Genomic DNA, 13,648 nt, shown 5'->3' with positions numbered 1-13,648 from the left:
CTTTGTCTCAATGAAATCTTTTTTTGACAAACTTGACTTGCAAGTTTCCCTGTAAAAAGCTTTCCACCCCCACTCTTATTTAAAAAGGCTGAAGCTCGGGTTATATGCTAAAAACGATTTAGGGGATGATACTTTTCTAAAAAAAGTGGACGGTGGGCAGAATTCAAATTCAAAATGGTTTTTAATCCAAAATACTAAAAAGAAAATAACTTTATTTGCTCGCAAGCGGTAAGGCAAGCGTTGGCAAGGCGGAGTAGCTTGTTAATGGAAAGCGGTAGCGAAGGGTCAGGATAAACTATAGATACTCATGTGTCAGCTAATGTTGGAAGGATAAAGAGAGCCTTTAATTGGATGTAAGAGATATCGTTTGCTGGCGGGGCCCTTCCATGAGCAAAATCCCTTGCTAAAGTGCATAGCGAACATTATGTTCGGCCTTCTTGCTTTCAAATATAGGAGGCTTCCAAATAAGCTTCAGTTTAAAAAGAGCACGTAATCAAATGCACAAGATTAGATAGTAACAAATAGCAAACTGAACCTTCTACTCCATCAGTCTTCCAGCCCTTATACTGCTAGTGTAGCATCTTCTTACACTCTATCTCATCCTTATTTGAGAAGGATAGAAAGAAGGTGTGCAATGGTCATGATATAGTCTTACTCTACATATGAGTCCACTTATATGATAGCTATGTTGATTTGTGCCTTAATCTAAGGCCTATGATGTTGCAAATGATGAAATTTAGATGTCTTTTGTGTTACTTTCCTCTTTGAACATGCAAGTGATAAAAAAGGAGGCCATTGTTTTCAACTCTGGTGGGTGCAAAGCTTTATTGGGATGGTTTTTACATGCATATATGTACATGTAATGAACTTTCCCGATAGAGTTTGCTCTCACCCATAGGGTGTCTCCACATTCTACTGCAAATGATGAAACACTTGAATTTCCTTGCTTATATTGTCATAGTTTTTTTTTGCAAATGATAAATATGACTAATTTGAAATAGACCAATGATATGAGACCACATATAGGTGAATGATGACGTTGGAAACATATTTGCTCAACCGAGGCATATATTGCATCTATGTACAAGTCAATGCATGGTATGTAGTATTTCACGGCCAAAAGCCTGGGATTTACTCAACTTGGCCCGAATGCCATGAACAGCTTCATGGTTACTTGGGTGCTTGCTTCAGGAGGTATAAAAATCATGCGGATACTTTGAAAGCATTCAACTCAACCTTTATCAACTCAATTGATCTCTCCCCGGTTGACAGGGGAGAAAGTATTAGAAAAAGGAAACCACAAATACTGATTGTAAAAGAAATATCATTATTCTCTTCTATCTAATAATTGTAATGCTTTACTACAAGGTGATCCAAAATGGGACTTGAACACCGAATGACCTTGTGATGTGATAGTTGGTATGTACTTTTGATATTATGGTTGATCTATGTTTGGGTGCTAATGATGTGATATTTGTATATATACAGGGTAGAGCTAGCATCCTCGAGGCTAGCGAATGGTATGCAAATATATGTATATTTGGTGTCAAGGTTCTTTCAGACAGTTCCAAGAAGGACACATCTGTAATATAGAATCAAATGTTGTCGGTTCCAGAGAAAAATCATTCGTAATATTGAATTAAACAATGTCGGTTCTATAGCAAAACCGTTTGTATTACGAAACTAAATATTGTTAGTGCTCTAGGATAACTGTTTGTAATATGGAACCAACTGTTGTCAGTTCTATAAGAGAAACGTCTCTTTTAAGGCAAGTAATGCATACGGTGTTTCTCACTTAGTCATCTGCAATGATTTGTCATAGCAGATGATTGTCTAACAGTCTACAATATCTTATTTAATTCTCGACCCTTTTATGCAGACCATATGGAAACCGTTTGCTTTGTATCTTTTTAGTCGTCTGTACTGACATGTTCTGTTTCTGTAGTAGTGTTAGATACTAAGGGCCTGCTTGTTTCAGCTCGAGATTGTGAAAAATAGTTTTATAGATTGTGGATTGTTATAATCTGGTGGAAGACGGATGGTAACTACTACAAAAACTATTTTTAGAGGCGGGTGGTAACTTGTTTTTACAGGCGTTTAGCACACCCGCCTGTGATCGAAGGCCTGTAGAAATGAACGATTTACACAGGCGCAAAAGAGACCGCCTGTGGAAATCTATTACCACAGGTGATTCACTTAAGAAACCGCATATGAAAATAGGTTTCCACAGGTGGTTCCTTAAGCGGACCGCCTGTGGAAAATTTATTTCTACAGGCGGTTCCTTAAGCGAATTGCCTGTGATAATCAGTCCTTGAATCGATATTTTTTGACCTGAAAAAAGCAAAAAACATTTTTTTGGACCGACCAGGCACCTCCCGCAGTTTTTGGCACTCGAACTCGAAACCTCTCAAGTCACGCGTTTTTTCGCGCGAAATACGCGCGCTACGCGGTTTTTGGCACTCGAACTCGAAATCTCTCAGCTCGCGCGAACCCTCATCACTATCCCATTGCAGAACTACTACTGACCATATTAGCATATGTAATTTTTTTATATCTTCTATCTGAAACTTTAAATGATTATTTGGGTATCTAAATGACTTCAAATGAAAAACTTTTTAACTACAAAGTTGTAGATCTCGTCGAGGGCTACAATTTTCATATAAAGTTTGTCCTCATCCAACTTCGTATGAAAAAATTATGAATTTTTTAAGATAGACTGTCACCTATTTTTATAGGCGGTTCACCTAATTAACTACATGTAAAAATGAACATCAATTATTACAGGCGGTTCACATAAGGAACCGCCTGTAGAAATAGGTGATAGTTTATCTTAAAAAATTCATAATTTTTCATACAAAGTTGTATGAGAACAAAATCTATATGAAAATTGTAGCCCTCGATGAGATATACAACTTTGTAGTTGAATTTTTTTTCATTTGAAGTCATTTAGATGTCCAAATAATCGTTTGAAACTTAAAATAATTATTTGGACCTCTAAATGACTTCAAATAAAAAAAAATATTAACTACAATGTTGTAGATCTCGTCGAGGGCTACAATTTTCATATAGAGTTTCTCCTCCTCCAACTTGATATGAAAAAGTTATGGATTTTTTAATGGATGGTTATTTCTAGAGGCGGTTCACGTAAGGAACCGCCTGTAAAAATAGTCATTTTCACATGCGGTTTCTTTTATCACAGGCAGTTCACATAAGGAACCGTCTGTGAAAATTTATTTTTACAGCGGTTCGTAACCGCAGGAGGCCCTCGCCAACTGTTCAGGCGGTTTTTCAAATAAACTGTTTGTGAAAAGGTATTTTATGTGTCTTGAAAAATAGTTTTTTTTAGTGCCAATCAGCTATTTGTTTCAGTTTTTGAATTGTGATGACAATCTAATTTTTACAATCCAGCTATTTGTTTTAACTTTTAGATTTTGATCACAATCCAATTTTTATAATCCAAAACAAACAGGACCTAATATGCGGTTCTTATCGTGCACCTTTAACTACAAATCTCTTTCGTAATATCATTTCCATGTAATAAATCTAAGTCGTAAGTTTGAATATTACGGTATTAGTGGTTAAAGTTTCAAATCTGTGCGTATCAATGATTAAAGTTTCAGAGGATTACCCACGACTGTAAAACAACGAGTAAAAGAGAATCGGAGGCAATAGTTCACACCGAAAAGAAAAGCTCCGTCTCTTTTCTCATTCTCTAACATAGTACAGCACTGTTTGGTGGTGCCCAGAAGCATGCAGCCGCTTACTTTCTCTGTCCGGAAATGCAGCTCGCAGTGTTGTAACATCGCTATATAGTGCGAGACAGACGAGACGAGAAACAATCCAAAGTCATGATCATCAGAGTTCAGACGAGGCATCGTATTCGCTAAAAGGAGATCTTCCCCGCGACAAACGATCCGGTCACGTATCGATCCGAGGACCTGCTCGCTCGGCACAGAAGCGCGCGTGCCCACTTGGCACTGCCAACCCAACCGACTATGTCTTTTCTGCACGGCAAGATCAACTCCCAAACCGAAGAAGATACTGCCAGAACTACTGTTGCAGACCGTACAGTGTACGGTGACAGTTTACTGGTTCCCTCGCCGGCACTATTCAGACTATGTTCCGTATGTACGTATTTCTGCCAGAAAACTTATTACCATGTCCCCAGTTGATAGCAGGTTTTACTTGCTGATCAATTTTTCAGTGAAGATGCATGACAGAAAAGAAGTCGACTAAAGAATAACGCTGGAAAATGGGTGTCTCCTCTCTGGTTCTCTCTTCCTCACCCACTTCTCCTTCTCTGGTGTAGTTTCTCGACTCCTTCCTTAATGGATTCGTCTTTCTCATCTGGTTGGAGTGCTTGGCTGCTGGTTCTCTTGGTTCTTCAGTGTTTTATTTGGCTTTCTGATTGGTTCGTGAGTTTCCCTTACCTTGTTCCTATTGGCTTCCAAGGCTTAAGTTTTGCAGTCCTCTCTGAAAATGATTTTCTCTCGTTTGGATTTTGGCTCGGAATTGGTTTTTCAAGCCAAGGTTCAAGATATATTTGATCTCCCGGTGGTCTTTTCCCTAGATCAAGGTCACAAGGAGTTCTGTCTGCTAATTCTTTCAATGTCCTGCAGATCAGCGATCGAGTTTTCAGATTCTCAGTCTCTGCAAAGAAAGTTGGCTTTTACATCTTTCACCATAAGTGGTTTGAATGTGATAGTTTCAAGGTCTATTTTCACCTCTGGCGTGATGGTGGTGCTCACTGGGCTAAAGGATCTGCTTCCTGGGATCAAGAGCAAAATTCTGAATGGAAAGGAAGGCATCTTATGCTGAAGCGGTTCAATCTTTTATTCCAGATTTTTCTGCTCGCCCTAGAAATTCTTCTCGTTCTTCCGCCCTGCACCCAGGTAACTCAATCTCAGCAGTTTTAACAGGGGCTAATGCTGTTCCTCTGGCCGCTAATCTGCTTCAAGATTCTGGGTTGATTAAGAACAAAAAATCAGTTTTTGATCGTCTTGTTTTTCCAAAAAGGTGACTCTTCTTGATCTGGAGAGGAACCAGTTTGCCTATCTTGGTTCAAATTCCGGGTCTTCAGCCTTGCCTAATTCTTCGGCTAGTGCTTTAAAGAGCCTCTATTCCTGTTCCCGCTGCCTTCAGACGAACCATGAAAGGAGAAATTGTCGGAATAATATCAGGTGCCATTTATGTTTGGGATGGGGCCACATCCGCTCCGCTTGTTCTGCCAGCAAATTGCTCCAAATTTTCAGGAGTTCATCAGGTGGCAAGTTCTCCAATCAGATCGACCCTTCCCTTTGGAACCCGGATCAGGTGCTCTTTGTTGTAATCCGGGAAGTCATTCAGGAGTTCTTCCAGCATAAAAGAGTTCACATTCTGGATATTCAACCCTATCCTTTTGCACAAGCATATGTTAAATTCGCTAGGATTTTCGACAGAGAACTTCTAATTAATAGTTCCCCTCATGTCTTTGGTAATCTATTTTTCTCGCTTGTGAAGCATGATCAGGGGCCAAACTGGTGTGCCCTAAACTTCAACAGGGAATGTTGGTTAATGCTTCTCGGTTTTCCTCTGGATTATCTGAATAATCATTGTATTGAAGCTGCTATTAGTTATTTTGGTCGTTTGGTCCTTTGGGAGGAAGAATCTCATCACTTATCAAGGGTGATCATTAAAGTGTGGGTAATGGATATTGAATCTGTTCCAATATTTATTCTGATTTCTGAAGGAGACTAGTTTTCTACTCGTGCGTTGCAACGGACGCCAAAAATTTGTTAAACAAAAGTGATATGGCACCATAGCAAACGTGACACAACCTTGGCAAAAGAACACCTTCCTAGTTGCTTCTCGTGGGTCCTTTGCAAATCCCTTGGCAGAGTTTGAATCAATAGATCCAAACACCTGAATTTCAAAGTAAAGAAAGGTCAATGCTTGAAAGACGGAATAACAAGAGGGGCAAATGTTTCTTTTTTCCAACTATATACAAAACTATAAATACCTGAACATGCCATGTCTCTGGATCATTGTCAGTAAAATATGTTGCATCATTTATGTTTATAATCTCCGGTATTCTTTCAATACTGAGCAGAGCATCATCATACGATTTTGCCAACTTTTTAATCCCATGACGTTTGGCCACCTTTAACCGACGCTCTGAAAGTTTTGCAGAACATCATAAGCAGCTGGACCGTCAATCTTGGAATGCAAGTCGTGCCACGGTTGCCTTGGGCCACGAGCATCAACTGTCTGCAAAATAATGACAAAGAAGAATTATTTTCAGAATAGCCACAAAATAAATACATAGGGCAAATGCAAATATTTTTTCCTATGCTAAATGCTTTCCTTTTGATAAATGATAATTAAGTACCAAAAATCATATAAGGTTCCCGCCTTTTCAATATTAAGAAAATTCCAAAAATTTTACACAAGAAACAACACAGAAACGAGACACTTACAGCAAAGTTGGGATTGTAATAATCCTCCTTGTGAACAGTCTGAAGAGTCTGAAACAGAGGATGCCAAGGTGTATCATATCGCCCACCACATAAATCAAGGCCTCCGACAAAAGCAATTATCTTTCTCCTATAATTGCCAGCATCAGCATCCACAATAACTGTTTTCTGATGATGAGTAAAAATGGTTCCTGTTTCCTGGTCCACACAAACTTCGTAGATAAATAGATGGTACAAAAGAATCGTTACAATGCAAGATGACTTGATAAAAAAAATTGGTGAGGGTGGGGTAGACTTATATAAACGCTAAAGATAGACATGATACTTTTAGTGAAAAAAAAAACAAATGATTCATCATAAAGGGTAAATTTGTACGACATTGCCACCACAATTGAGAATTAGAGATAACCTGCTGTTTCACCCAGCTGTGTCATTTCCCAGTAGATCGTGGGCAAAGCAATACCTGCACTGAAGAATTCTTGAAAAATCTGCATGTCTCCTCGTCTCGAGTGCCCATGAAACCATCCTATAAGTAGAACTTTGATAAGCATGGTGAGACCACCCATGAGGGTTCATCAACTCATTTCTCGGTGCACTTCGATTCTTAATCACCGTGAAGTATGAGAACAAACATGTTACCAAATGTCTCTAGTGAACAAGCTACCAAACTGTATGATAGAGAAACTGGACACTAAGTTGAGCAATATCCTCTTAATATTATAAAGTACAGATGATAGCTAGATATTTTTGCAAATCCTTTAACTTGAACACCACATAAATAAATACAAGAGTAAAGTTACAGCACAGTTTGCTCGGGGGAAAAAAGTTGCAGCACAATTTAATCAAGAAATCGGTGTACTGATTTCAATTACAGAGAAACATCATTAGTGCTACCCTGCATCTGCTTAGCAACTTGGGTAAATTTGAAAAGGCATCTAAGTATTAGAACATTGATAGAATTCGAAATTTGTGGATGCAAAATTATGTTTCTCTGGTAGCGTAAAAACCTCAAAGCAACATATTTTCAACTCGGATAATAATCCATAGCATCTTAAATCCAAGAACGCTCCTTGATGTTGGATCATCCCAAACAAGAAGCAGCACCCGAACCCCTTCCTGTGACTTCATCTTCAACAGTGCCTCCTCTGGACCGTGTTTGGCATGTAGCCAGACTTCTTCATTGACTCTTCCAGCTCCTGAATCTCATCCAAGCTCAGGGATGTCAGGATTTTCTTAAACCTAATGACATCGACGTCCGGCACCGCGAAGAAATGCCGGTAGAACTTGTATGGAGAAAGCAAATTCGACGAGAGCCAGATTGCGCCCTCCTCTGACTTCCCAAACTTGGTGCCATCACTCTTCAGCAAGAGCGGGGACGTGAGGCCATGCGCCCCCTCAACCTGCAAGATCTTCCGAATCAACTCGGTTCCAGCCGTGATGTTCCCCCACTGATCACTGCCCCCAATCTGCACATTGACACCCATGTTCTTGAACATGTAAAGGAAGTCGTAGCCCTGCAGGAGCTGGTAGGTGAACTCGATGTAGCTCATGCCGTCCTCCGACGCAAGCCGCTTCTTCACACTCTCCTTGGCGATCATTGTCCCGACACGCACGAATCTCCCTACCTCCTTGAGGAAATCCAGCAGCGTGATCTCCTTCCACCAGTCATAGTTATCCAGGATCACGAAAGAGCCCATCTTTTTTGACAAATCTGCTTCCGAATTGGGCAAAGGCTGCTCATTTTGCTTCAGGCTGCGTTTTTACCGGATTGGGTGTGGTGGGATGGCTCGGGAGCGCGGCCGAGGATCTGGGCGACGAGGGATTTGATGGCGTCGGAGTTGGCGACGACGGCGGCGACGTCGAGCCGGGGCGCTCGGCGCTCTTGCCCGAGGGGTCGCCGACGTGCCCAGTGGCGCCGCCGACGAGTGCGACGGCGGTGTGGCCGCAGTGGCGAAACCAGGAGAGCGCGACGAGACCGAGGAGGTTGCCGAGGTGCAGGCTCTCGGCAGTGGGGTCGAAGCCGCAGTACACCTTGAGCTCCCTTGGGCGTGCCGATGCGAGCGCCTCTGAGGTGGTGGCCTTCACGAGTCCGCGCTCCCGGAGCACGTCCACGACGCCGCGCCGGGCGTCCGTCGATGCTGCCGCGGGGGCAGCGGGAGCGGAAGCCGAAGCCGCGGGGGTGGCAGAGAGGCGGCGGCGGCGGTGGGGTTGGGTGTGGAGGAGCAGGAGGTGGCGGTGTGGGCGGAGGAAGGCCCGCTAGGAGGCGGCGGTGTGGGTGGAGAAAGAGCTGCTGCGGCGGCGGGGTCGCGGGGAGGGGGATTTGGTGGCTGGGGCGTGGGGAGGCGTGCGGCGGCGACGGCTAGGATTTTGGAGGCCGATGCGGTTGGGAGAGGAAGGAGGAGACGAGCGGGATGCGTGCGTCCGATCGTGGGCGAGCGGCATCGTGTGGCCGAGCGGCATGTGGACGGGGCAGAGGAATCGCGAGGGGAGCGAAGGAATATTTGGCGGCGGACGGAACACGCCTTGCGTGTTTTTTAAATAGGAGAGATAATCACCAGGGTCAGAGCTAGACTGTACAATGCGAGATTATTGAGCAGCAACTTCTAGGGGTGCTCCCTCCTGATGAGGAGCCAACCCCTGATGTCAACTTGCTGGGTCCATTTGATTTCTTTGGTTTCGGTCAGCAAGGTCCTCCTCCCCCAATCCTCCAGAGCCTCATGCAAAACAAGATGGAAATTAGAATTTTGATCTCAATTAGGATAATTGGGAGAATGGTCAAGGCCAGCAAAATCAAAATATTGATCTTAAGCAAGGTAATTTTGACTTGAACATTCCAGTGAATGCTGAAATCCCAGATGATGGCCTGGATGCTATGCAGGAAGATGAGGTTATGATTGAAAATAATCCTGACTGGCCAGAGTCAGTTTTGGACTTCCCTCTCCCAGCTGCCCAAGTGAGTGTTTCAATGTCAGGCAATTCTCAATGCTCAGCTTCCTCAGTTGATAATGGACACCTTATGCCAAATCTGGTGTTAGGCTACTACTACAGAATCAGTTTTATATCACGGCCTATCACTGCCGGTTCCTAATGGACTGGCAGTGATGGTGCATCACTACCAGTTGGTAAGCCACGCGCGAAGAATATTTCATTGTGACATACGAACCGGCAGTGATAAGGAGCATCACTGCCGGTCAATAACATGAACTGACAGTGATGCCTAAATCCACCTTCATTGCCGGTTAAAACCAAGGACCGGTAGTGATCGTAGTGGCCGAACCAGAAATTTTTATTCATTCCGTTTTTACTCTCACGTCTGCGTCCTTATCCACTCATCTCTCTCACGCGCAAACAACAACAGCTCTTTGTCCACTCATCTCTCTCTCACGCGCAAGCAGCAGTAGCGGAGACGTGAGGTTGGAGCGCATGAAGGCGGTGATCTTCTCGGTGAAGGCCGCGGCACTGGCTGCGGTCAGCGGGCACGGCAGCGGGCTCCTGATCCACCAGAACTTGCTACTCACCATGCACGGCAACCTGCCGTCCGCGGCTGCCACCGAGGACGCCGAGGCGCTGCTCAGACACGAACGCCTCGCCGCCAGCCTCGAGCTGCACAAGTGAGCTACATGCTTCTTCCACCTCCTGATTCATGACCCCATTTGAATCACCGCTGTCAGAGGATTAACTCCTGTCACAGGGATCCCGAGAGACCCCTTTTTAGAGATTCGGTCGGGGGGATGATCCTGAATAAGTTCGTCGGAGGAATAAATGGGAATGAATGCAACGGCCGGTGGTGGGGGTGTCGACCTAGTGCAAGAAGAAGTAAATGCATCGGAATTTAGACAGGTTCGGGCCGCACGGGGGTGTAATACCCTACTCCTGTATGGATGCAATAACTGTCCTAAGGAAATCCCTCAAGGATGTTGCTGGTTACAAGAATGTTGGCCTAACTAAGAGATTGAGGCTCCTTGTTCTTCGGCTGGAACTGTGCTCAACCTTGCTCACGGTGTCTCTCTTCGTTGGTCTGGTTCGTTGTGGGGTTGGGGTTCTTTCGCCGATGTTAGTGTTGGTGGTGTTGTCGGCCTCTTCTTTGCTTCTGTGTTGCCAGCTATTTTAAGTACCCGCTGGTCGAGACATACCTCGAACGGGAAGGAGGGGGCACGAGTTCCAAGATGCCATGAATGGAAAAGGCGTCATCATTTCTTCTGGGCGAAGTGACCGGGGGTGGAAAATGCGTCGCACGCCCGGTCACCTGTCACCATAAATGCCCTGGCAACGGGCGCTGTGGGGAGGGCCCACCGGGCAGCCGCAGAGCAACCCGGCGTGCCCGCCCTGTCTTGTTCCCTTGCCACAGCAGTGCGGTAGACGGAACGCCTTGATCCTTACGACGTTATCCCGAGACAAGCCGGATGGCACGGGACGGGACTCGTGCAATTAATGACCCCACGCCTCTCTGCCAAAGCATGGCAGGAACTGACGCTGAGCGCGGCGGGAGCAGTTGGAGGCGACAGGCCACGCACGCTCATTAAATGCGGCCTCGGGCCTTTGACTGGTCGACACCTCATCGGTGGGCCCCTCGGGGGCCTTTCTGGGTCGTCGGGGTACCGAGTGCTCGGGGGTACTGTTTTCATCCCCGAGCACTCTCTCCCGAGAATGCCTTTCCTTATCTTCGGGTGCCAGGTGCTCGGGGGTACTGCTCATCTCCCCGAGCACTTTCTCCCGAGCACTCTTGCATGGTCCTTCGGGGAACCGAGTGCTCGGGGGCTGCCACCTGCAGCCCTGAGCACTCTCTCCCGAGCACTCTTACACGGATCCTCGGGGAACCGAGTGCTCGGGGGCCGTCGCTCGCGGCCCCGAGCACTCTCTCCCGAGAACTTAGCTCTTCTGATCGTCGGGGTACTAGGGTGCTCGGGGGTGACCGCACACCTCCCCGAGCACCTTCTTCCCAGTACTTGAATTCCGTGGATCATCGGGGAATTGAGGTGCTCGGGGACCACTGACTGTGGCCCCGAGCGCCTTCTCCCGGGACTTAATCTTTTCTCATCTTGCAGGAGAGATCCCGCGGATGGCACCATGTGGCGGATGGCTGGCTCGGCCTCGGGATTCGGGGACCCCTAGTTCCTGATACACCGACAACCGCAACCTCTCTTTCTCTGTGGATTAGGCTGAGATTTGCTTGTTTTGCGGTGATTGTAGTGTGATTAGGCTGAGATCTGCTTGCTCCGCTTGGGAATGAACAAGCAAGATGTGATTAGGCGAGTCTTTTCTTGGTTTCAAGAGTGTCCTTTCCTTTCTCTGGTCTACTGAAGATATTTGTACAAGGCAGTTCAATGTTGTGCTCAAAACATGCATTGTAACACGGCAAATCATTTTTTTCTTGCGCATCAATAGTTACGAATGCATCTCTGTAATTTGTACTCTGTACGTGTGATGGTGTTAATTACTGAGTCACAGGTTGTTGATTTCTTTCTCTGCAGATGTGAATTTTTCTCTGTGGATGTGAATGTTTGATGTGAATGTGAATGTTTGATGCGCACTGAGCTCTCTCTGTGGATGTGAATCTTTCTCTGTGGATGTGAATGTGAATGTTTGATGCACACTGAGCTCAATGATGTGAATGTTTGATCTTATTGCACTCATGGATGAAACCGGCGGCGGCGGCGGTGCAGTGGTGGTCGCCGGACGCACGGCGGTGGAGCGGGCGCGGGGGTCGAGCGGATGCGGTTGTTTTTTATTTTATTTTTTTCTTCTAGAAAATGGCAATATTGCCGGTGGACAACAGCCAGTAGTGATAGTAATCGGGTTTTCACTGTCTGTTGCGTACTGCCGGTTTTGGAACCTGCAGTGAAGTGCAGTAGTACAATTAGCTACCCATATGATCCTTCCCAGGTTGTCATTCCTGAACCTGAAGTTTTTATCCCTCTTGAAATTCAACCTCATGATTTGTTAGATGCCAATTGCGCATGAACTGATGCAAGGTAATCCTGAGGGCCAGATTGAAGATCTCCTGCAAAATGATGAATTTATTCAGCCTCAGAATGAGCTCATCCCTTTTGATGATGTGGCTCTGCAGGTCAATGATGCCCAGATAAATGATGAACATCTCATGTTGGTTTTATGATGCATAGAGATGAACAGATTGCATATCCTGTGTTTGAATCTTTCTTTCCCCAAGTTTGTTCATCTGCTGCCCCCAAGCTTCATGATGAGGTCTACCAGTTGTGGCCAAAGTTGTTCAATCCTAATGGAAACTCCGAACCATCAGTTTGTATCCCTATTTGTTGGGTTGCTTTCTTTTCTAAGATGCTTATCTCTTAGCACCATTTTTACTGGGCTACTAATTTTCTGAATTCAAAGGCTTGGAGCATTATTTCTGTTGATTCAGGTGATGAGGCCATGAAATTTTTCCTTCCTCCCAAGTGTCCTGAGGAAGCCTCAATATCCTGTATTCATGATCTTTCAGAGACTGCGCACAGCAAAGATGATTCTTTGAAATGTCATAATCAACCCCCCTCCACTCCTCTACATCAGGCAAAGAAATCTAAAGGAGGCCTTAGCCCTCCTCCCCTGGTGGACCAAAGGTTAGGAGAAGCTTGAGAAACAAAGAAAAACTTGGAGGTTTCAAAGCCAATACTTGCAGGGACAAGAGTTGTTTTGCTTGCTCAACCAAGCCACCCACTTTGTCTAATAGAGTGATAAAAAGTCTTGGTCAAACTTTCTGCCAAATGCAGCCAGATTCCTTAGATGATGCTAATTTGGTGGCAAAAAGGATTTCAAAGAGAGCTGTGGGCCCTGGATTGGCCCAAAGAGAAGTGAAGACAGCTCGGTCCAAAACACCAAAAAAGCTCAAGAATGATGAAAAGCCTAAGAAGAAAGCCAGAAAGTAGTCTTAAGTGGCTTTTCATTGTCAGATTCTGGTGGCAGGCCTCTTTTGTTAGACTTTGTTATTTTGTCTCCTCTCAAGTTGGGAAAATGTATATTGAAATCTGGCTATCTTGGCAGTACACTTGTCCTATCTCTTTTGTTGCTAGCCTCACTTGTAATCTCAGTCATAATAATCTTAATTAGCCTAACATGTCTTGCTGGTGCTTTCTCAGTTATTCCCTTATACCGTGTATTTGGGTGGTTTCTATCTCTTTCATGTCTTATGGATTCTCATCACAATTCTCATGTTAGAGATTGAAAAATCCTTTGTTAGAATA

The 13,648-nt window shown here is 44.8% G+C and overlaps 1 long non-coding RNA gene and 1 pseudogene across 1 annotated transcript; both read right to left on the bottom strand.

Moving 5' to 3' along the window:
- Positions 1-5,589: 5,589 nt before the first annotated feature.
- On the bottom strand, positions 5,590-7,460 carry LOC133890130 (uncharacterized). Its single transcript, XR_009904024.1, has 3 exons — positions 6,862-7,460; positions 6,456-6,650; positions 5,590-6,246 (listed from the first exon to the last, which is right to left on the bottom strand). It is a non-coding gene; the product is annotated as an uncharacterized LOC133890130 (long non-coding RNA).
- A 61-nt stretch (positions 7,461-7,521) lies between these two features.
- On the bottom strand, positions 7,522-9,685 carry LOC133890191 (tyrosine--tRNA ligase, chloroplastic/mitochondrial-like; annotated as a pseudogene).
- Positions 9,686-13,648: the final 3,963 nt, after the last annotated feature.

Source organism: Phragmites australis, chromosome 14, assembly GCF_958298935.1.
Source record: "Phragmites australis chromosome 14, lpPhrAust1.1, whole genome shotgun sequence".
In the NCBI taxonomy this organism is placed as follows: Eukaryota; Viridiplantae; Streptophyta; class Magnoliopsida; order Poales; family Poaceae; genus Phragmites; species Phragmites australis.
This window is presented reverse-complemented; position numbering and strand designations above follow the sequence as displayed.